The sequence below is a fragment of the Toxorhynchites rutilus genome, chromosome 1, assembly GCF_029784135.1.
Source record: "Toxorhynchites rutilus septentrionalis strain SRP chromosome 1, ASM2978413v1, whole genome shotgun sequence".
In the NCBI taxonomy this organism is placed as follows: Eukaryota; Metazoa; Arthropoda; class Insecta; order Diptera; family Culicidae; genus Toxorhynchites; species Toxorhynchites rutilus.
The window spans coordinates 45,566,019-45,590,237 of NC_073744.1; the positions used below are offsets into that span (position 1 = coordinate 45,566,019).

The 24,219-nt window shown below is 37.3% G+C and overlaps 1 protein-coding gene across 4 annotated transcripts in view; it reads right to left on the bottom strand.

The window, feature by feature from the left end:
* The window catches only part of LOC129771595 (probable serine/threonine-protein kinase DDB_G0267686), a 170,070-nt gene extending 146,234 nt beyond the window's left edge, over positions 1-23,836 (bottom strand). For 2 of the 4 annotated variants that reach the window (XM_055775420.1, XM_055775402.1), the window contains exon 1: positions 1,280-1,516. The gene's annotated coding sequence lies outside the window, so the exon portion shown is untranslated. Of the gene's footprint in view, positions 1-1,279; positions 1,517-23,678 lie in introns of those variants that run through there. The other 2 variants (XM_055775397.1, XM_055775411.1) reach the window with 2 other exon arrangements.
* Positions 23,837-24,219: the final 383 nt, after the last annotated feature.

The window sequence follows — 24,219 nt, forward strand, 5'->3', positions numbered from 1 at the left end:
GAAAAAAGAGGAGAAAGTTGATTTTTCGGACCACCCTAAAATGGAAATGGTCACCCTACTGAAAAAATTAAAAAATACGGGTCTAATATTTTGCGATAAAGAACAAAACTACCACTTTTCACGAAAATCTTAGAACCGCTATATCGCTTTGGCATGGAATGGCTGTATAAATAAAAATGGATCACCGAATGTGTTGATAAGAGCAAAACTCGAGATAGGAATTGTCCGATTTGGGGCTGTCTTTATTCTATCATATTTTCTGTATCAAACATTTATTCCATGTAACGGAGAAACATGTTATTTGCAAGTGGTTGAAAAATCTTGAACGAGAATTGTGTCTGAAAATTTTGTTGGAATTTTATAGTAAAAGGTAATTTTAAAGGGAGAATTGGAAAATCAATCAATGAACAGTTCTGCGATTGGACCTATGAACGTGCGCTTAGTAAAAAAACGTGAATGTGAAAACGAAAAATAAATTTTGGGCGGGACGAAGTTTTCCGGGTCAGCTAGTGCAGAATAATTGTAGAATTAATCAACATTTCAAAAAAACAATCCATTCAGATGTGATAATTGATAAGATACACCGAAACACTATTTTTAAGAATCCCTCCTATCATTTTCAAAGTGTTCTTAATTCTTTTTATGCAGAAAACATATTTTAACTGAACTGAAAATACATTTTTGCTAATCTTGTCTATATGTAACTTAACGTTCTACAAATTTTCGATTTTTCAATAGCGCATTCAGCACTTGTTGCCGCTTCAATATCGAGGCACTGAATTCGAACCATATGTTCTTACGAATCAACTTATTCTTAAATGGAATTTTATATAAAAATAATTGTGTGATCCCGAAAACAGCTATCAAGATAAATTAAAACACACAGTCAAAGTTATCTCGCAGAACTTCCATATGTTCTTAATGGTTGTCACCAGCGAGTCAAACGGTTGTCCGTCACCATATGGAAACGAAGGCGCTAATTGACAGACTACGTCAAGAACTTCAATTGAGCATGTCTCGAGTGCAAACAGTCAACGGTTTGATATTCGGTCTGGAAAACAACAGCGTCCTCACTAATCAGTGAATCTTTCATTGGCACGAAAGTCTCGAGTTCTTTTTTTCTAAAGTATTCTTATCACCGATTCTGATGCTTTCATTTTGAATTTGCAGGAGCAGATGTATTGGCACACCTCGAGCGGGAGTTTTCAGCACATTTTACGCACGTAAATAATTCACAATTTCACCTGTCGCGCGCGGTTTCATCCAATCTCGCGAATACCTTTACTTATCACCTCGAATTACTCCAATTTTCACGAACCACCAGTGTAACATATGTTTGATGTGGCTGCCTGTTTGCCCACTCGCACCTCGCGCACTTGTTGTATCCGTCGTCTCTGGAGAACGGATGGATGGATGATGTTGATAATATTCCGATGCCAGGAAGGGATTTTTGCGTCCAGTAACCAACACAGCGGCGCCGTTACAGAACCCAACACCGTCGTAACACTGAGAGCGAGGCGACGAAACCGACGACTTCATAGGTTCACAGGCCTTCTGCGTTCTCCCACACTCCGGGGAACAGCCTTTCGGCTTCTAGATGATGCGGGAGATCCTTATCAAATCGCATTCATCGGTCGTGCTTGCTTATTTCTCTACCCCTCTGCGGCGGTTCTACTATCGATGTCTTTGTCGCCCAATGTTCATCGGCGAGAGCGCGTGTCGTTATCAGTAGTAGCGGCTAGGTGCACACGGAATGGGGTGGTTCCACGAGAACACTGGGGGCATGGCTCTGTATGGTTATGGATGGCAGTAAATTCTGGTACCATATGGAGACTGAATATCAGTGATTTCGGTATCAAATCAGATTATAAAAAGAATTCTATTGAATAACATTATCATTAGATAAACAATTTTTTCATCCAATTGTCACTACTGTCAAAACAATTTTAAATGCTCTCCAATATATTTCACATTGATTCCGTACAGTGGTATGTACTCTCTAACTGCTCCAACATATTTCTTCTGATTGATTTTGACGTAGGATTATGCCTACTATATAGGGGGAGGGGGGGCGGTATTGTTAAGATGAAAACCTAAACACTGAACATGTAGGAAAAATTAAAGATTTCGCATGCTTATAACTTATAGCATTTCTTAACCATCCTGTACTCGCACGAAAAATCGAAAATTTGTGTACTCGCAGATAGTGTTGCGTACACAGATTTATCTGGAAAGGTACAGATTTTTTTTTGTTATTTTTGGTACAGATTATGTACGGTACAGGGTACAGATTTTCGTCAAAAAGTACAGATTATTGGTACAGATTTTTTTTCCGCATGTGAAATTTCTTACATTTGAACATAGCAACATTAGGGTACATGCCGACTTTTACGCCGCAGTATCGCTTGGTGTAGCTGATCATAGAAGCATTTACAATGCAATAACAGTTACAGTTTCATTACAGTTTCATAAAAGGAGCATGTGCAGGATTGGTGGACGAAAATTGGATGTCTAAAAAGAATTGACTTTCCGTTCGCATTTTCGGCACTTCGATGTCTTGTTTGTAGCGTTCTCACTAAGCCTCACCCCTTGGCAATTTTGACGTAGGACTACGTCTTTCATTTCTATACCGGGGTGTAAAATCAAAGTTTCGAAAACGAAAGCGTTACGCCGGAGACCGAGATTTTGAGCGTTAATAGCTCCTAAACAACTGAACGAAATGGTATGATAAACACTTCATTCGAAAGATAAAATGTCTACGCGTTATATACTTGTTACTTTTTGATCCAAAAACTTGATTCAATAGTCTTAAAATTGCTTTCAAAACAGGCTATTGAAATCACCAATCGGTATATAAGCGAGCGGCGCTCGGAAATCCACTCAGTTCTAATTGAACAGCGATTGGAGCATGTTGTCGCTGTTGCGGTGAAGCTCTTTATTTATCATGAAAGCGCGTATGAACGGTGTCACCAAGAGCCTGTTTGTGCACCCTAGGCCAGAAGGGAATCTATCAGGAGGAGAGTGATGCCACAAACGGTTCCCTGGGAAGACATCGCTACACACACATACACGCGCGGCTATTAACAGGTGGTTATCGAGTTGGCATTAACCACTGGTGGGCTTCCAGTATCGAGGAAAATGTGGAAATATCTAATCGTTACTGAAAATAATCTGCCAGTTCCTCTGGGAATTTTCAAAATATATTCATGTGAATGAGTTTAATTGAATGTTTTCTATCCATGTTACACTGTGACCAAATATGTTTCAATCAAGTGCTATTAACAGGTGGTTATCGAGTTGGCATTAACCACTGGTGGGCTTCCAGTATCGAGGAAAATGTGGAAATATCTAATCGTTACTGAAAATAATCTGCCAGTTCCTTTGGGAATTTTCAAAATATATTCATGTGAAAGAGTTTAATTGAATGTTTTCTATCCATGTTACACTGTGACCAAATATGTTTCAATCAAGTGCTATTAACAGGTGGTTATCGAGTTGGCATTAACCACTGGTGGGCTTCCAGTATCGAGGAAAATGTGGAAATAACTAATCGTTACTGAAAATAATCTGCCAGTTCCTCTGGGAATTTTCAAAATATATTCATGTGAAAGAGTTTAATTGAATGTTTTCTATCCATGTAACACTGTGACCAAATATGTTTCAATCAAGTGCTATTAACAGGTGGTTATCGAGTTGGCATTAACCACTGGTGGGCTTCCAGTATCGAGGAAAATGTGGAAATATCTAATCGTTACGGAAAATAATCTGCCAGTTCCTTTGGGAATTTTCAAAATATATTCATGTGAAAGAGTTTATTGAATGTTTTCTATCCATGTAACACTGTGACCAAATACATTTGGTTTTGTAGGAAGGAAGGAAGGTATTGTATTATAGAGACTTTAAACTTTTGCAGTTCATTCGTCTCTAGCCTTGAGAAAGGCCCTTTGAAAACTCTACTCAATTCTACTCCAGCGCTACCACCTCCGCCCTCTTGCCTTGAGAAAGGCACTCGATCCCTCGCCGTCCAGCTCGTCCAGCAACGATGTTGTCCAGTCGGTGTCCACACAAAGAAAGAGGATTTGGTTTTGTGGTTTTTCAATCAATCGCAATTAACAGGATAGCTTCAGAAGATTATTCTTCCCCATCAGTAGGATATTTCCGTATCCAATATTGTATGCGCCCGCAATCGATTATTGCTCAGTCGCCGAATGTTCTGAGCTCAGAGAGTTCATTCCCCTCTAGTTTGTCTTCCAAATTGCCATCGTAAACCACACCTTCTCTCGATTCAATCACACACAAAAAGCATACTTAAGCGATATTCTGGTGGTGAGACACATTCATTTTTCGTGAGGACATCGACAAGACAACATCGTTGCCTAACGTGCTGGAGGAGGTGGACGGCGAAGGATCGACACATACACGCGCAGAACTCTTTCCGTTAGGATGCCATTCAGAATCGAGAAAGTTCCGGAAAGATCTAATCATTGCTGGAAAATAATCTGCCAGTTCCTTTGGGAATTTTCAAAATATATTCATGTGAAAGAGTTTAATTGAATGTTTTCTATCCATGTAACACTGTGACCAAATATGTTTCAAACAAGTGCTATTAACAGGTGGTTATCGAGTTGGTATTAACCACTGGTGGGCTTCCAGTATCGAGGAAAATGTGGAAATATCTAATCGTTACTGAAAATAATCTGCCAGTTCCTTTGGGAATTTTCAAAATATATTCATGTTAAAGAGTTTATTTGAATGTTTTCTATCCATGTAACACTGTGACCAAATACATTTGGTTTTGTGATTTTTCAATCAATCGCAATTAACAGGATAGCTTCTGAAGATTATTCTTCCCCATCAGTAGGATATTTCCGTATCCAATATTGTATGCGCCCGCAATCGATTATTGCTCAGTCGCCGAAAGTTCCGAGCTCAGAGAGTTCATTCCCCTCTAGTTTGCCTTCCAAATTGCCATCGTAAACCACACCTTCTCTCGATTCAATCACACACAAAAAGCATACTTAAGCGATATTCTGGTGGTGAGACACATTCATTTTTCGTGAGGACATCGACAAGACAACATCGTTGCCTAACGTGCTGGAGGAGGTGGACGGCGAAGGATCGACACATACACGCGCAGAACTCTTTCCGTTAGGATGCCATTCAGCATCGAGAATGTTCCGGAAAGATCTAATCATTGCTGGAAAATAATCATGTGAAAGAGTTTATTTGAATGTTTTCTATCCATGTAACACTGTGACCAAATATATTTCAATCAAGTGCTATTAACAGGTGGTTATCGAGTTGGCATTAACCACTGGTGGGCTTCCAGTATCGATGAAAATGTGGAAATATCTAATCGTTACTGAAAATAATCTGCCAGTTCCTTTGGGAATTTTCAAAATATATTCATGTGAAAGAGTTTAATTGAATGTTTTCTATCCATGTAACACTGTGACCAAATACATTTGGTTTTGTGGTTTTTCAATCAATCGCAATTAACAGGATAGCTTCAGAAGATTATTCTTCCCCATCAGTAGGATGAGGACATCGACAAGACAACATCGTTGCCTAACGTGCTGGAGGAGGTGGACGGCGAAGGATCGACACATACACGCGCAGAACTCTTTCCGTTAGGATGCCATTCAGCATCGAGAAAGTTCCGGAAAGATCTAATCATTGCTGGAAAATAATCTGCCAGTTCCTTTGGGAATTTTCAAAATATATTCATGTGAAAGAGTTTAATTGAATGTTTTCTATCCATGTAACACTGTGACCAAATATATTTCAATCAAGTGCTATTAACAGGTGGTTATCGAGTTGGTATTAACCACTGGTGGGCTTCCAGTATCGAGGAAAATGTGGAAATATCTAATCGTTACTGAAAATAATCTGCCAGTTCCTTTGGGAATTTTCAAAATATATTCATGTGAAAGAATTTAATTGAATGTTTTCTATCCATGTAACACTGTGACCAAATATGTTTCAATCAAGTGCTATTAACAGGTGGTTATCGAGTTGGCATTAACCACCTGTGGGCTTCCAGTATCGAGGAAAATGTGGAAATATCTAATCGTTACTGAAAATAATCTGCCAGTTCCTTTGGGAATTTTCAAAATATATTCATGTTAAAGAGTTTATTTGAATGTTTTCTTTCCATGTAACACTGTGATCAAATACATTTGGTTTTGTGGTTTTTCAATCAATCGCAATTAACAGGATAGCTTCAGAAGATTATTCTTCCCCATCAGTAGGATATTTCCGTATCCAATATTGTATGCGCCCGCAATCGATTATTGCTTAGTCGCCGAAAGTTCCGAGCTCAGAGAGTTCATTCCCCTCTAGTTTGCCTTCCAAATTGCCATCGTAAACCACACCTTCTCTCGATTCAATCACACACAAAAAGCATATTTAAGCGATATTCTGGTGGTGAGACACATTCATTTTTCATGAGGACATCGACAAGACAACATCGTTGCCTAACGTGCTGGAGGAGGTGGACGGCGAAGAATCGACACATACACGCGCAGAACTCTTTCCGTTAGGATGCCATTCAGCATCGAGAAAGTTCCGGAAAGATCTAATCATTGCTGGAAAATAATCTGCCAGTTCCTTTGGGAATTTTCAAAATATATTCATGTGAAAGAGTTTAATTGAATGTTTTCTATCCATGTAACACTGTGACCAAATATGTTTCAAGCAAGTGCTATTAACAGATGGTTATCGAATTAGCATTAACCGCTGGTGGGCTTCCAGTATCGAGGAAAATGTGGAAATATCTAATCGTTACTGAAAATAATCTGCCAGTTCCTCTGGGAATTTAAAAATACATTCATGTGAAAGAGTTTATTCGAATGTTTTCTATCCATGTAACACTGTGACCAAATATTTTTCAATCAAGTACTATTAACAGGTGGTTATCGAGTTAGTATTAACCACTGGTGGGCTTCCAGTATCGAGGAAAATGTGGAAATATCTAATCGTTACTGAAAATAATCTGCCAGTTCCTCTGGGAATTTAAAAATACATTCATGTGAAAGAGTTTATTCGAATGTTTTCTATCCATGTAACACTGTGACCAAATACATTTGGTTTTGTGATTTTTCAATCAATCGCAATTAACAGGATAGCTTCTGAAGATTATTCTTCCCCATCAGTAGGATATTTCCGTATCCAATATTGTATGCGCCCGCAATCGATTATTGCTCAGTCGCCGAAAGTTCCGAGCTCAGAGAGTTCATTCCCCTCTAGTTTGCCTTCCAAATTGCCATCGTAAACCACACCTTTTCTCGATTCAATCACACACAAAAAGCATACTTAAGCGATATTCTGGTGGTGAGACACATTCATTTTTCGTGAGGACATCGACAAGACAACATCGTTGCCTAACGTGCTGGAGGAGGTGGACGGCGAAGAATCGACACATACACGCGCGGAATTTTTTCCGTTTGGATGCCATTCAGCATCGAGAAAGTTCCGGAAAGATCTAATCATTTCTGGAAAATAATCTGCCAGTTCCTCTGGGAATTTAAAAATACATTCATGTGAAAGAGTTTATTTGAATGTTTTCTATCCATGTAACACTGTGACCAAATATGTTTCCAGCAAGTGCTATTAACAGATGGTTATCGAATTAGCATTAACCACTGGTGGGCTTCCAGTATCGAGGAAAATGTGGAAATATCTAATCGTTACTGAAAATAATCTGCCAGTTCCTCTGGGAATTTAAAAATACATTCATGTGAAAGAGTTTATTTGAATTATTAAACTCATGTGAAAGAGTTTATTAAACTTCAAACAAATGATCTCTAAATCAACGATAGTCCTACGTCACCCTTGCGGTTATACCATAGATATAACCCACTTCCTGTTTTTTGACGTGAAACGTGAAACGTCTTTCAGGAAGGGTGCCAAATCAGAAATCAGGTCACATTTTTATGAAGTAAAGTTAAAGTTAACAACTTTTTTCACTGTGAATTAATTCTCATTGCATACCAATTGAATCGGAAATTCTCTAAGATTTGTTTGATATGCTATACATTACAATCCACTAATCTCTAAACGGTTTAAATTCATGAAAACTGGAAGAACTTCCTTTTTTCCCATACATTTGTTTTGTCGACCCTACCCGTATTTCGAATGTTTATAACTAGAACATTTCTTAACAGATCGGAAAGATGTTTGCATCGATTGATAGGAAATATTTTTACGCGTCTATCACAATTAATAAAATGTTATTTTTCATGGGATGAAATACACAGCCCTAACTGCCAAGATTGCCCTAACAAAAAGATTGGCCCGATTTAAGGTTTCCCCAACACAGACTTCAAAATCGATGTACCTGTGGAAATATTCATGCAAGTCGGGCGTATTTTTGTTCCCACTTCAAAATCAATGTGCCTGGGGGAATCCGCTTTGTCAAAACATGCAAAATACATCATATCAAACGTAAAAGGACGTTCATCAAATTTATTTGTAACGAAGAACATTTTTTTTTTTATCTTCGCTTATTTTTCGTCGGCCTATTTCCGCCACTTCAGTGCCAATCACCGACATCAGGGAGGCGACTCCACCTGTTCCTACCTATCAGACTCAACAACTCATGAGCCGGGCCAACTTCTTTTACTTCCGCTCCGAAGGAAGACGTAACCAGAGATTTTTCGCCTCAGAAAATCCCAACGACGCCAGCTGGGATTGAACCCAGGCCGATCGGATTGTGAGGCTGTTACGCTAACCATACAACCACTGGCGCCGTCTAACGAAGAACATAAACTATTACAAAAATTTCGATGCATTCTTAAATAATATTCGAAGTGGTAAACAAGTGGATTGCATAATATAATTGCGTAGTTCTACGTAGAAAATATGTGGTCGTGTCCTGGATACAACCCTTTAATTTTTTTCTGAATATAATCAGAACAAAAATGAGCTTTTTCGTTCTAATAAAATAGATTTGTTTTACAACGAATATTTTCGATGGTACAGATTTTTGGAAGAACAAGTACAGATGAGAAAGATTTTTAACCTCTCTGGTAGAGATTAGAATGTGACAACACTGATTACAGACTGTGCGCGTCTCTGTAATATTGCTATTGGTTTCATTTAGGCGTTATTGGTATTTATTCAAAAAAAAGATATAGGGTAACACGGGGTGAGTTGGACATTCGGGGTGATTTGGACCACCCCTTTATCTCCTTTTATTGTTGAATCGTATATACTCAGCGTAGAAAAACTTTGGTTGATTGATTCCAGATGTCGCAGAATAACAAAAAAAGGATGGACAGACAACGTTGGAAGAGGAAGGAGCTTGAAGGAGCAACGCAGGTCATCGAGAACGGATTTTCTTTGACCAAGCATCGTAATTGTTTGAAAATGCTCGAACAATAGTGAAAAGATACATGCAGAATTCGAAATGGTCTCAATGCAATTTTTCTGGTCTGGAATCTGGTCAAGAAACCTGGTATCGATCCCAGAACACTGTTACTGATTGTAATATTATCTTGTATTACTTTACATAAACATAAATATGTTGTTTTTTTTTTCAATGAAATACACACTGGACCAAATCACCCCTCAGACGGTCCAAATCACCCCGCATCAAATTTTAATGTCCAAAAATCATTTCGTTTATTGAACGGTTTTTTAAACGGTTTTATTTAGCTTGCCCTGTAATCTGTTTGTATGTTTGTATGTTTGTATGTTTGTATGTTTGTATGTTTGTATGTTTGTATGTTTGTATGTTTGTATGTTTGTATGTTTGTATGTTTGTATGTTTGTATGTTTGTATGTTTGTATGTTTGTATGTTTGTATGTTTGTATGTTTGTATGTTTGTATGTTTGTATGTTTGTATGTTTGTATGTTTGTATGTTTGTATGTTTGTATGTTTGTATGTTTGTATGTTTGTATGTTTGTATGTTTGTATGTTTGTATGTTTGTATGTTTGTATGTTTGTATGTTTGTATGTTTGTATGTTTGTATGTTTGTATGTTTGTATGTTTGTATGTTTGTATGTTTGTATGTTTGTATGTTTGTATGTTTGTATGTTTGTATGTTTGTATGTTTGTATGTTTGTATGTTTGTATGTTTGTATGTTTGTATGTTTGTATGTTTGTATGTTTGTATGTTTGTATGTTTGTATGTTTGTATGTTTGTATGTTTGTATGTTTGTATGTTTGTATGTTTGTATGTTTGTATGTTTGTATGTTTGTATGTTTGTATGTTTGTATGTTTGTATGTTTGTATGTTTGTATGTTTGTATGTTTGTATGTTTGTATGTTTGTATGTTTGTATGTTTGTATGTTTGTATGTTTGTATGTTTGTATGTTTGTATGTTTGTATGTTTGTATGTTTGTATGTTTGTATGTTTGTAAATTTGTAACATGTTTGTTTGTAACTCCACATTAATAGAAATTGGAAAACCCTCCCTGTTAACCGATTGATCTGAAATTTGAAACACACCTTTATCTCTGTAGTCATTATAAAACTGCGTATTTCATGATCTTAAAAATCCAAGATGGCGGCCGCTACAAAATGGCGGATTACATATTTTCTCAAAACCTTATCAATATGGGTTTTTCCAATCAAATAAAAGGGCTTCACTAGTAGAACACAGTTATTTATGAAAAATTCAAATCCAAGACGGCTGCCACTACAAAATGGCGGACTATATTTTTTCTCAAAACCTAGTCAATAAGGGTATCAAATGAAAGGGCGGTCATATGGTTATTTATGAAAAATGCAAATCCAAGATGGCTGCCACTACCAAATGGCGGACTACATATTATATCAAAACCTCGTTAATATGGGTGTCAAATGAAAGGGCTTGACAAGTAGAATACGATAATTTATATAAAAAGCAAATCCAAGATCACTGCCACTACCAAATGACGGACTACATATTTTGTCGAAACCCCGTCAATATAGGTATCAAATGAAAGGGATTGACTAGTAGAATACAGTTATAACTTCTAACGTCTACTTGCCTAATTATTTTCTAGCTTTTAGTACATTATTATGTTTGATCACAATTAAACCGTTTAACTTCAAAAGTTTTGTTAACTTGTTTTATTTTATGATATATTCGGTAGATTGAAGCTTTATATAATGATTAAACGTTTTTAATTGAGAGAAAACAAGTGTAGCTCAGTGTTCAATGTTCCATTTTTCGTTTAGACCGCATTGGGTTGGAAATCCAGGCGATTTGCTTAGGGGTCCAAGTTCCCCCCTTTTACCCTAATTGAATGAAAAAAACAGAACATATGTTATCTTTAACTTCATTCAGTTTTAATAGTCATTTAATTCAGCCACCTCGTTGATTCTGTACCCACTTAAGCGTCAGATACATCATCTTTTATAAGAAGGCCAAAAATGTTTGGAAGATCCCTAAGTAATCACCGATTGAAGCAACCATGATTTTAAGCATGGTTTTTCAACTAAATCATGGTACAAATGGTCAATGTAATAGGTATTTTTTTTTGTACTCAAAATACTCAAAAATACAAATTGATAAAAAAACGGGTACGGTACAGTTCCGTTAAAAACGGTATTTATTCAAAGAAAAATGTACAATTGAATGTAAAAAATAGAAAATATTTTTGTTTAACTTCATTCAGTTTTCATAGTCTCCTAAGTCAGCCACGTCGTTGATTCTCGGTCTGTCAGGCCGTATGCGCGAGTGTAGGAGGGTTAATAGATCGCAAAGATGTTTGCATCAATTGATAGGAAATATTTCTACTCGTCTGTCATAATGAGCAACATCATTTTTTTCTTGAGATAAAAAATTGAAAAATTGTGAAATGTCAAACACTATCCAAACGCGCCAAGTGCCACGCTAAGTTTGGCAGCTGCTTTCTGAAAAGATCATTCATTTTCTAACCGCAATGCAGACCTCATACGCTGAGACCCCCATTTCAGCATATCCACGAATATACATCAACAGTGGGTAGCAGCGGGCAACGAGTTTTCAATTCGGATGCAGCCAACGAACAACCGTCACCCAGTGCTTTCATGTAATAGATCCAACACACAGCGCTCATACACTAAGAGCCTCCGCAGACTGTAGTTTTTGTGTATCGGTCAAAACATTAAATTAGCTGACCCTGTGAACTTTGTTCCACCCAAATTTTTTTTTAACGTCGGATTACGTCTTTCGGGAACATATTGGGATACAAATTGAAAATCGAAAATCGAGCACATCGTGAAAATGGTCCAACAAGGGTGAGTAGCGCCATAGTAGCAAATCAAATGTCGAAGCGACCATCTTCATTACCTTTTTTCCGAGACATTGGGAAAAAAGGTAATGAAGATGGTCGCGTTTCGAGCGACATAGCATGCGCTGCCATAATTATTTCGCAAATAGTGACGTCAGTCATTGTGTTTATCTTTGATTGCCCACCGCATGCATGTAAAAATGCTATTTTCAGGAAGTAATTCATCAATAAAAAACGTACATTTTTGTAGAGCACCCGCTGAATATGAGGCAAATGTGATAGCGTGGAGTGAATATTTGTGAAATCACATCGAAGAAGACGGATAAAAGTGATATTTCCATGTGCCATTTCACTCTCCCACGTTCATAGACACAAACGTAGTTTCATTATTTTACCGTTATGGAGTTGATGTTTCGAAGGCTCTCAGTGTCGGTGTGTATGTTGTGAGATAATAATCGCCAATAAATCAAAATTTCACCGAAAATGTTACAGCTTTCGAGAACTAAGCATACGACTGCTCTCTGGACCTTTCTACCACATGAATAATTGAAAAAAGCCACGATATAATTGTCATCTGTTAAAAAAACAACCAGTTGAAAGATTTCATGTGAATTTGGCTCAAATTACTTGAGTACTTTCAACATTGTTTTGTTTCTTCCATATACATTCCATATTGAATGCAAATAATTACGACACGATATTTTGATTGCCAATACAGATACACTTCGCCTACTGCTCCACTTCTATATGTACCTCATTGGTCGAAGCTCGTGGTATCGCTCTTCTGTTCGTCATCTGTTCCAGTAACCAGTAACTAAGCTTGGCTACTGTGTCGACATCTGGTAGCAATATTCATTTAGGAAGGCAAATTAATGTCTATCAAATAATCAAGCCCGAAGGCAGTTTTGAATTGTTAAAATTTGAAAATTGAAAACAAATAGTACTAAGCTTTACTCAACCATTTCTATATAGATTAACTGAAAAAAATATGATAATTATGTGTATTATAGTATAACCTTTTTTTTAGACGTAATTTTCGTATAAGATTTTTTCCTAACTTGCTAATATAACTCGGTAGGCATTTTACGCACACCCGAAATGTGTTCTCTAAGTGAAATCACAGCCTTTAGTGCTGTGTATTTTGTCCCGCGCATCTCCGAATCTCCGAATTTTTACGTAGATTTAGTAAATTTGAAGAAATTGGCGTTTGATAAGTGGCAGTAAAACAAATAGTGACAAGAGGGTTCTAGTCGTTGAGTCAATGGAAAATTGACTTTGCACCTGCACAACACAAACCTCCTTTGTGTCATTTTAAACAAACAACGCTTCAATTCATATTCTAGTGTATTAGTATTGGTGGCTACCATGACTGCATGATTTCATAGACTACTGAGAAAGACAGTAACAAAGTTATTGAATGATTTGTAGAAACGCCCATTATCGGTCCGCAGGGACCGACGTCTGCCTGAGGAAAACTAACTATCTATCAGAACAGAAAACCCGGAAGGACAATGAAATTGTAAAAATTTTGATGAATAATAATATTCATTTTTTGTTTTATTTGAATGTTCAACAGGCGTTTGACCCTTTCTAAATAATGTTTCTATAAATAACCTAATACGAGGGTCACTATTTATATTTCGGGAATAGGAACAAAAACAAATAGTTAAGCTGCGAATATATTTTTATTGTTTTTCAAAGTACTCGCCACGATGATCGATACACTTTTGCATACGCTTAAACCAATTTTCAAAGCATTTATTCCAATCGACACGAGCCTTTTTTTGAGCGATTGTCAAATTATGTGGGATCCAACGAGAACATAATTTTCGCACAACTAAGTGTTCATGTAAAATCGCATATATGCTGGTGGAACTAATGCTAAGGGATTCCTCAATCTCACAATAGGTTACATGACGATCTTGCTTAATCATTTCGTGCACAGCATCGATGTTTTCTGGCACTACAGTCGATTTTGGACGACCTTCACGAAACTCGTCGGACAGCGAACTACGACCACGATTGAATTCACTATACCAGCGATACACAGTGGTTTTTGATGGAGCTTCATCGCCAAAAGTCAAATTAAGTTGATTGACGCACTCTTGTTGTGATAATCCACGTCGAAAGTCGTAACAAGTCATCGCACGAAAATGTTCACGATTCAGTTCCATTTTTTTGCCGAGACCAAACTTTCAACTAAATATAAAATAAACAAATAGCGTCCGTATGACAAAATGTTCTGAGTACGTATATCGTCAAAAATGTCAAACTTTACGATGGAACCGTCAGATGGACTCACATGACATCAGTGTTGCCAATTCCCGAAATATAAATAGTGACCCTCGTATTTCCATCAAAACATAACATTGTAATTAAAAATCATTATCAGGCATAATTTTTGTTCAAGAATGTTACAACATACAAGCAATTTTCGTATTAAATAGAATGCATATATTAGGTTAGGGAAAAAGTTAATTTTTTAATTTTTTTTTCAAATATTTTTTTAGCACAATACACTAAATTCAGATCTCTACTGTCAACAAATGAACTGTTTGAGCTAGCAATTGATTAGAAACGTCCAGAATTGGCCAAAAGGAGAGCCGTTGTGTTCCATCAGGACAACGCAATGCCACACAATTCCGAGAGCTTGATTGGGGTATTTTCATGCATTCACCATATAGTCAGGATCTCGCATTGCAAAATTTCCAGAGAGATAAGAAATTGGGATCAAGAGAAGATTGTAAAAATCTATTGCTAGAGTTTTCCTCCAATAAAGACCAAGACTTCTGTGATGGAGACATTATGAAGCTAACTTTAGAAAAAATTTACAACCAAACGGTGCATATTTGATCCAAATCGGACAATCCGAAGCACATTACAAATAGTTTTGATTTTCACCCAAAAATAATGGATTTCATTTCCCCAACCTAATATTATACGGTTATGGTGAAGTTCAATCATAATATAAATTTTCACAATGGTGTGCTGTGAAAATGCTTATGGGTTTACAGATTGTATGAACACATTTTTAGAATAAAAATAAACTTTCCTGTATAAAAATATGAATACTGTGTAATAAAATAACAGTTGAAAAAGTCACAGGAGGGTTGTATCCAAGACACGACCGCATAGTTGACGTAGGATTCCGTTAGGCTATCTGCTGCATGCTGATTTTGGATAAATTGTAAAACTCTTCGATTTTATTTATATTCCATCTAGCATAAGTTCTATTCAGCTCATTGAAACATCATTCTTCAATCTACGTTCGATGGTTTGGGTCAGTTTTGTCTGGTTGTTAGGAAATGTTTGTTCACTCCACCAGTGTCCATAACCGAGTGGTAATGATAGAAGGATGGTGATTAGTCATTAGATAGTGCGTATCACGTACCAAAGCCGCCCTCTGTATTCCTGGACGAGATGGCTCCTGTGTAATGTATGGATGAAATAAAGAAAAAAAAGCTCATCAATCATCATCGAACACAAATTTTATCACCAGAAAAAAAGTGTTACTTTAGTATAGAGAAAATATATTTGAAATGGAAAAGGTAATTTCATTTATAATTTTTTTTTCTGAGTGTTTATTCAACCCATTTCCTTTTCGCTTTAAGCCCAACGGAACACGATCCTACATGCCTCAAGGCGAATTTCAATTGAGCGAACAGCACCCAATACGATATATAGAGCATATGTGGAATCACTTTTTCGAATACTCATTTTTCCAATTTTGCTTGTCGCATGAACTTTCCTTGGGAGAAAAAAAAATTGTTTCATATGTCAAGTCATTTTAACACAATAGCTACCATATACAATTTTACGCTTACAGTTCTGCTAAAAGTTTCAAAATACATGATCGGTCATTGATATGAAATTTCACGAAGCAACCAACATAAAAGTTCCAAATTTTAATTTTATTTATATTCCATCTAGCATAAGTTCTATTCAGCTCATTGAAACATCATTCTTCAATCTACCTATCGATAGATTCTTATTGGAACGAAAATAACAAAAAAAAACTCGTTCATCACTCCGAACTTATCCGCCAGCACGTATGCAATCAGCAATGCCCACGCTAGTTACAATGAGCACTATCCATTTGTGCGCGTCGTTAGTTAAACTATCGACCACGAGGGTATTTACATGCTGATTTCCCCCAGACACCTTGGATTTGAAATCTCTGTTAGGGAATACATGTCGGTGAGAATAAAAGCTCCCCCTACTTTCATGTATCTGCGATGCCGATTTCCCCCAGGCAGCTTGGTTTAGATGTCTCTGTTAGGGACCCGCCGCATGTGTCTTCAATTTCGACCTATCAGAAGTGGGTATTTCCGTTAGGATGGGGGTTGCGATTTTTCAATTGTTCGATAGTTAGTTTCATGACATATATTATTTTAGTCAATGTAAAAAATTGTTATAGAGTGCCGGAATTGAATGACGCAAAAATCTCATCAATCCATCATAAAATGACTGAGCAATAAGCATTTGAAATTGGACAATTTTCACGGTGCGCTCGATTTTCGATTTTCAATTTGTACCCCAATATGTTCCCGAAAGACGTAATCCTACGTCAAAAACGTGAACGAAAATTATATTTATGTGTGTTATTCGTACACCATCATTGGAGCAAACAAATTTTCATTATTTCATCGACACATTAGGCGAGGACTAAATTGTTATATTGAGACTGATGTTTGCCTCATCTGATCACATCACAAATAAAAATAAGCCTCAATACAATTTTCATCCATTGGAAATCAAACAGTTTCTATGATTTCATGAGCGTTTTGGCTCAAAATATCATGAAACCATGAACATGTTCAACATATTTTCGTTTCTCCATATAAGCTTCAAATTAAAAGTATTTAATCACGATACCATTTTATATTAATCAACCAAAATATATGGTGCCTACTACTTTGCCCTGGTATGTATGACATTGGTTTCACACCGATTCGCGATGACGGATGTACAACGTCGACATCTGATGGTGACATTCGCGTTTGTGCAGTATATATTTTCTATCAGAATAGTAGGTTCGAACTCACTGACAAAATTTGAGTTCAAGTAAGTTTTTGATGCTATTTGAATATATTAAACACGTAATCCTGACCATCATTCATCAATGAATTTTCTAGTATTTTTGCTAAAACTTCATCTTTATAATATAAAACCGTTATCTGACACAAATTTTGACGTACGACTACGTCTTTCTTCTCTAAATTGGGGTGTATGTTCAATGTTTCGAAAACGAGAGTGTTATGCCGGAACAACAAGATTTTGAACGTTAATACTTCATAAACAACTGAAAGAAATGGTATGACTTCATTCGAAAGATAAAATGTCTATGCGTTACATGCTTGTTACTTATTGATCCAAAACATGTTTCAATAGCTCAAAATTACTTTGAAAACAACCAATTGGATCGAAAACAAAGCAGTAATTCTGCTTATCGGCTCATAGTTATGTATTACAATGTCACCTTTGTGGAAGATCATAAGTTGATATGATGTTATTTAGGTTGAACTAAAGTTTAAAAACTAGTTTTTATGTATTCTTCCAAGAAACACAATTATATCTCTGCAGGACTAAGAGATGGAAAATAATGCATTTTCAAAAAAAGTTTTGATAGTTCTGCAATCTTGCTGAAGACATAACTCAACTATCTTGCTAGTACAAAAATGTTAGATTTGCTTAATTTTATACTTAGTAAAAATTGACATGAAAATGTCCAATAATTCAAAATGTCGCAAAATAAGAGTCAAATTAAAAAAACTATATATGCAAAAACAAATAAATATAAGTAGTTTGAGCAAAATCGGAACAATTTTATTCGGTCCATCCTTTTTTCCATGAAATTGTTGCCTTTAAACAATGCGAAAACTATAACTTTCCAAGCTAACCACCCTTGTCGCATCACGCCGATACACGCATGAGCCACCCCCCCACCACCCTTGTTAGGGATTTTAGGTAATACAACCACAACGATACGATAAAGTTATAGCACTACAACTGTTCTGAAAACAACAAAAAAAAAAAGGACGCGACAATAGCCGACAGCTTGTCATTCCTAGAACACGCATATCCGAAAAATACTTGTTGCTTTTACTCACGGAATTGTCCACTCTCCGGTCACTCGGGTTTCTCTCTTTTTTCCGCCAGAAACAACAAAAAAAACAGAAAATACAAACGCATGCAACCGATGCGCTGAAAGTCTCGTCATTGACATCGTCATTTTGGAGCAAACCATAGACATTCACGAACATCACGATTTGTGGAAGCGTGGAATTCACTTTATCACATCTCGCTGTCTATCGAAGAGAGGAAAACGAATGAACATGTAGAGAATCTCGCGGCAAAACAACGCTCAACCAAAAATGATGGGCGGGAAGGTGATGGTGCTACTGGGTAGGGAGTTAGCGGAGTGAAAAGTCTCGATAAAATAATATTCTAACATATGTTTTCGCTAGAATCCAATTCACAAGTCGGTGGCTGTTCGCAAATACGGCGAGAGATTTACTCGGACCAGGAATTCTGGTCTCAAAATAGAATCTACGAAACAGAAGTGTGCTGCTGTAGATCGAATCGTAACAGATGGAACGATCACATTAAGTTCTGAGAGAAAAAAAACAGCTACGAATGAACTATTGCAATGAGTGATAAAATCTGCTTGAATAGCTAAAATTCATAATAGTTACTATTCACTCTCTAAATACTATCGATAGATTTAAATAAGTATCCATTGCATGAATTGTTCTGTCAGTACCCATAACGATATATGTTAGGATTTAGTCAAAAGAAAATAGCAACAGGTGATGGAGAAAAAAAACTATCTGGCCTTCTCAAATGTTGAGAAAATCAATATTTTGGGGATTGATTTTCAAATTACGGCTTCATTAGAACAATGAATCATTCATTCGAGGCATTTCACAGGAATTCAAACAAAACTTTTGTTGAAGGTTCTAGAAAAAATGAAAGAGGAAATCAGGGTAAAATCAACACCCTTTGACTTTTCCAGTTAAAAAAAATTTTTTTTTGCGAATTTTCCGATGTCCTTTGTACAACTTGCCATAATCCCAATGGTGTCGGTTTTACCCTGATTTCCCCTACCCATTTTTGTTTTTTGATCGATTTAATTTCGCGGAACCTTTAATGAATTTTGTTGGTTTGGTACCAATAATTTTGAAATGATTATGACAGAAAATGAAGCCGCTATAACAAGTTCGTAAATAATTTAGCAAATCGATCTCCAGGAGGAACATCCTAAACTAAGCCACTGGAAAGAATAATTTCCATTTCAATTCATGTCTCTCAGACCCACTCGAATGGTCTTTATTTAGAATATTGAGGTTTTATATTGGGGTTTAGTGGGCGATTCTGGATTGCAGCTTGAAAGGAAAATAAAAAAAAGGAAAAAAAGGAAAGGAATTATATATTGCTGAGAGCCCAGCAAGCATTAAATCGCAAGCATTATAACCAGCATATATCTCAAATTTTGGGTGGTATAGCAGTTCGGCTGAAAAGTTCATAAGGTTGACGTCTAGATGGCGCCTCTTACAAAAATCTACTTGACTATCACAAAGCACCATCTTTCAATGGATAAGTGTCAAAATTTGACAGCAATCGGTCGATTGGTTCGTGAGTTTCAGGATTGAGAGTGAAGCAACTTTTGTTATTGTGAAAAAAAAATGGAAAAAACACAAATCAATGAAAACGATGGCAAAATTGCATGAATTGGGCTTCAAATTGTTTCCGCATCCACCGTATTCTCCGAATCTGGCCCCAGCGACTATTTTCTGCCTAACTGGTACATAAAGGGTATTTCAATAGGGACGCTACAAAAGTAAACCGATAGGGACAGCAAACGACGCCATATTTTTTCCCGTTCTCTTGACATTTCTCTTCCATAAGAATTGCCATTTCCTAATTGAAAGATATGATCCAACAACGAGTCGAGATTATTAAAATTTACTACCGAAATTCGGAGTTTAAGAGCGCTACGTTCAATTTATGGTCGTCATAATCGTCCTGCCTGATCAACAATTGAGCGTCTAGTGGAAAATTTTGAATCCAAAGGCACAGTACAAAATGTTCCCGTGCCAGTGAGACAAATAAGCGCCCGTGTTGTCGAGAATATTACTGCCGCTAGCGCACCAATTGAGGATGACCCAAAGCAGTTTCTTACACGTCGTTCTCAAGCGTTGGGCATCTCTGTGACGACGTTGTGGCGAATTTTGCGAAAAAATCTTGGCCTACATTCTTACAAGATCAAATTGACACAGGAACTGGAGCCGCTTGATCACCAGAAGCGTCATATGTTCGTGAATTGGGCTGAGCAACAACTTGATAATGATCCGGAATTTTCATCGAAAAATCATCTTCAGCGATGAGGCTCATTTCTGGCTGAATGGCTTCGTCAGTAAGCTAAATATGCGTCATTGGTCAGGTAGCAATCCATATGTACTCCATGAGTCATCATTGCATTCCGAAAAAAATACGGTTTGGTGCGGTTTATGGTCCGGCGGCGTCATTGGGTCGTACTTCTTCCGTGATGATCAAGACCGGGAATCGCTATCGCTCAATGATAACCGAATATTTTTGGCCCGAATCGGTTGATATGGACGTGGACAATATGGGGTTCCAACCGGACGGCGCTATAAGTCACACAGCGAATTTAACAATCGATTTATTGAAAACCAAGTTTGGTGAGCGTATTATTTCACGGAATGACGAAATGATTTGACGCCGTTAGACTATTTCCGATGGGGCTACGTCAAGTCTATGGTCTATGCCAACAAACCAGCGACGATTGATGAACTTCGTACGAATATCGAACGTGAAATTGCAAGAGTATCGGTCGATTTATGTTTGAAAACCGTCGAAAATACGGTTCAGCGTCTGGACTTCTGCAAGCATGCCCGTGGTGACCATGTAAGAGAAATCGAGTTCCTTACATAATGGCATCAAATGTACTTTCAGATGAATAAAGAATTTCATTGATATCCAAAACCGTTTTTGTTTTATTTAAAAAAACTTTTGTTGCGCTCTTATTGAAATACCCTATGCATACAAAAGTGGATGCGTAATGAATTTATGGAAAAAAAACGACCTATGCCGAATTTCAGCTCAATCGGACTTATGGGAGAGTGGCGCAAATAATTAAGTGGCGCAAAATATTAGCTCATTCGCGCTTCATTGTGTCACAAACGATAAAATTTAAGTTTTTTTTAAAAGCGAAAAATCACCGAAAATCGAGGTTTTAAAAAAAATTGTTGATGCCAAATGTGTTAAAATTGCATTACTCGTCGAGATTTACAGTTATCTCTTTTTTTTTTTGTCAAAATTGGACTCTTTGTCATTTTTCCGCCTGAAAAATCATCGTTTTTTGACCTTTTTTTTTGAGATGTAAATCTCGACTTGTCATGCAATTTCAAGACATTTTGCATAAATTTTTTTAAAAGCCCTATTTTCGGTGATTTTCCGGTATTCAAAAAACTTAAATTCCAACGTCTGCGACACCAGTAAATGAAGTTCGAATGAGCTAATATTTTGCATAGGGTATATTATCGTGCAAATCAACATTTCGTAGCAAGTTCCGAACGAAAAATCGAGATAACTATTTTTATGGGATTTCATTGGCAGCCTACCCTTCTTCTTCTTCTTCTTCTTCAATGGCACTAACGTTCCTAGAGGAACTTCGCCGTCTCAACGTAGTATTACTTGCGTCATTTTTTATTAGTACTTAGTTGAGATTTCTATGCCAAATAACACGCCTTGAATGCATTCTGAGTGGCAAGCTCTAGAATACGCGTGATCACAGTGCAAGTCGGAGGAAATTTCTTTGACGAAAAATTCCCCCGACCAGAACGGGAATCGAACCCGATCACCCGGCATGTTAGTTATAAAGCTAACCACTCGGCAACGGGAGCACAAGCCTACTACGCAGCCTACCCTGTATATAGTAAAACTAATATAGTTTTCATAAGAGTAACTGAATTACTCATGTCACATAAATTGAATGTTTCCGCATTAATCGTTATATTGACGGTGTACTTTTGAAAACCAGTAACCATTTCATTTGCCTTGTTTGTAAAGCGTTATCTCGGCTCCCACTATAAAAGCCCTAATTATTGGTATTGTCCTTGAAAAGACGGCTCGAATACAAAAGCATCAATAGCACGAAGAATTAGAGCAAAGCACAACTACCAGAAATAGACCACAATTCAGTGGCAGACGGTCGCAATCAGTCCAACATCATTAACGCAATCAGTTTCTTCAAGAACGTTTTTTTGGCAGCCGATTCAAAATCGATACACACAACGAGCTAGCTGGTAGTGGCTAGTAGCTGCGACCGAGTAAAACAGTAAACACGCAAAAAGAGTAGATGCGGCGGTGTGTTATCTAACCTGAAAACGAATACCGTCCAACGAAACAAACATATCCACCTATCACCTTCCCCTTGCTCACCTACCCTTCATACGAGGACGCAGCTCGAGGAGTGATAGAATTCTCCCCCGGTACTACCTATCGGAGCTGCCAGATTAACGCTATCGGCGCACGATTGTGTGTAACAAGCATTATAACCTCTGTCAAAAACGAAAGTTAATACATAGGAGTAACCATTTCATAAAAACAAAGATAGTGATCCAATCAGTTGTGTTATGATATTGAAATGTTTGAACGTTTTTCACATTGTTTTAAAATTAATAATACATGTTTAAAAATGTTCAAATGGTAACACTGCCTTTTCCATACCGCTGTAATTTAAAATAATCTTTCGAAGCAGAAGATTGATAACATAGAATTATAAACGTAGTCACATGACACAGTTATCAAATGATACACACCGACGTAAACAGTTCTAAGAAAGAGTGCACATTTTCTTCATTCGTACTTTTATTCATTCTAATTGATAAATCACTCAATTATTTTGAGTGGATTTAATTGATTTCCATTCCATTAACGAGATTGAATTTTACGGACCATACTGGAATGATATTTTCTGAAATCATGCATTCGGAGACTACATTCCCGTGAGGTATGTGAAGTACTAGAAAGTTACACAACGTAGAACGGACGGAGTTTTTTTTTTACTGTTATATCTGATGTTTGGGGATACTGTTCTAATTAACATTTTGTAGAATTGTATCTTTCTAAGAATGAGGTTAGATCACACTCTTACAATTTCAAGATTTTCTCTCCCGTTCGTCCCACTTATCACCCAGCGTTTGCCTTGAAACTCCCGATCCCACCACCATTCTCCGACATAAATTTCTCACGAACACGCTCTCGCTCTCGGCATATTTGTTTTCTGCCACTCTTCGGCTGGCTTCGGAGGGCTCCCCTTCTTCTCTAATCCTCTAAACTTTTCTTATATCATCACTTCTTTCTCTCGTTATCTGAACTTTCCCATTCTTCGCTCTTCCCCAGCACTGTTCGTTCCAACACCGAGAGGAGTCTTTTACGGATATCACCTGAAGCACAATTCATCACTACCACTGTGACCATTTTATGATCTTTTCCCGGAGGACAGAAACGTTGGTGCATCTGAACTTCCACCCAGACTACAAAGTATAGAACGACCCCGCTAGAACGGAACGGATGATAGCCGAAATTTATGCCTCGCAGCAAACGCAACGACCCAACACAAGTGCACGGGATTTTCAGTTATTTTCCTCCTCGGTTCCTCGGTCTACCGAAAAGTCAGAAGTCGCCCCCCAATCGGGGCTTTCCTTCGCTTTTCCGCTCGTGTTCCTTACAAACGAAAACAGCTGTCAGAAAATTATTACGCATACAGAAAACCCTTTTTTCACTTTTGCACGACGAGCCAACACACATATGCACACACGCGTGCTGATGAGGAGCCGCACACCGTGTCGTGCAGAGCGTGAATCGTTGTCGGAGGAGTTCTTAGTCAATTTCATTAGAGAGTCTATCGGGGCCACATCGAATTTGGAGAGAAATTTCCTTTCTCACGGCGTCCACCAGCGCGACACGGACGAACAAGTGTTCTCT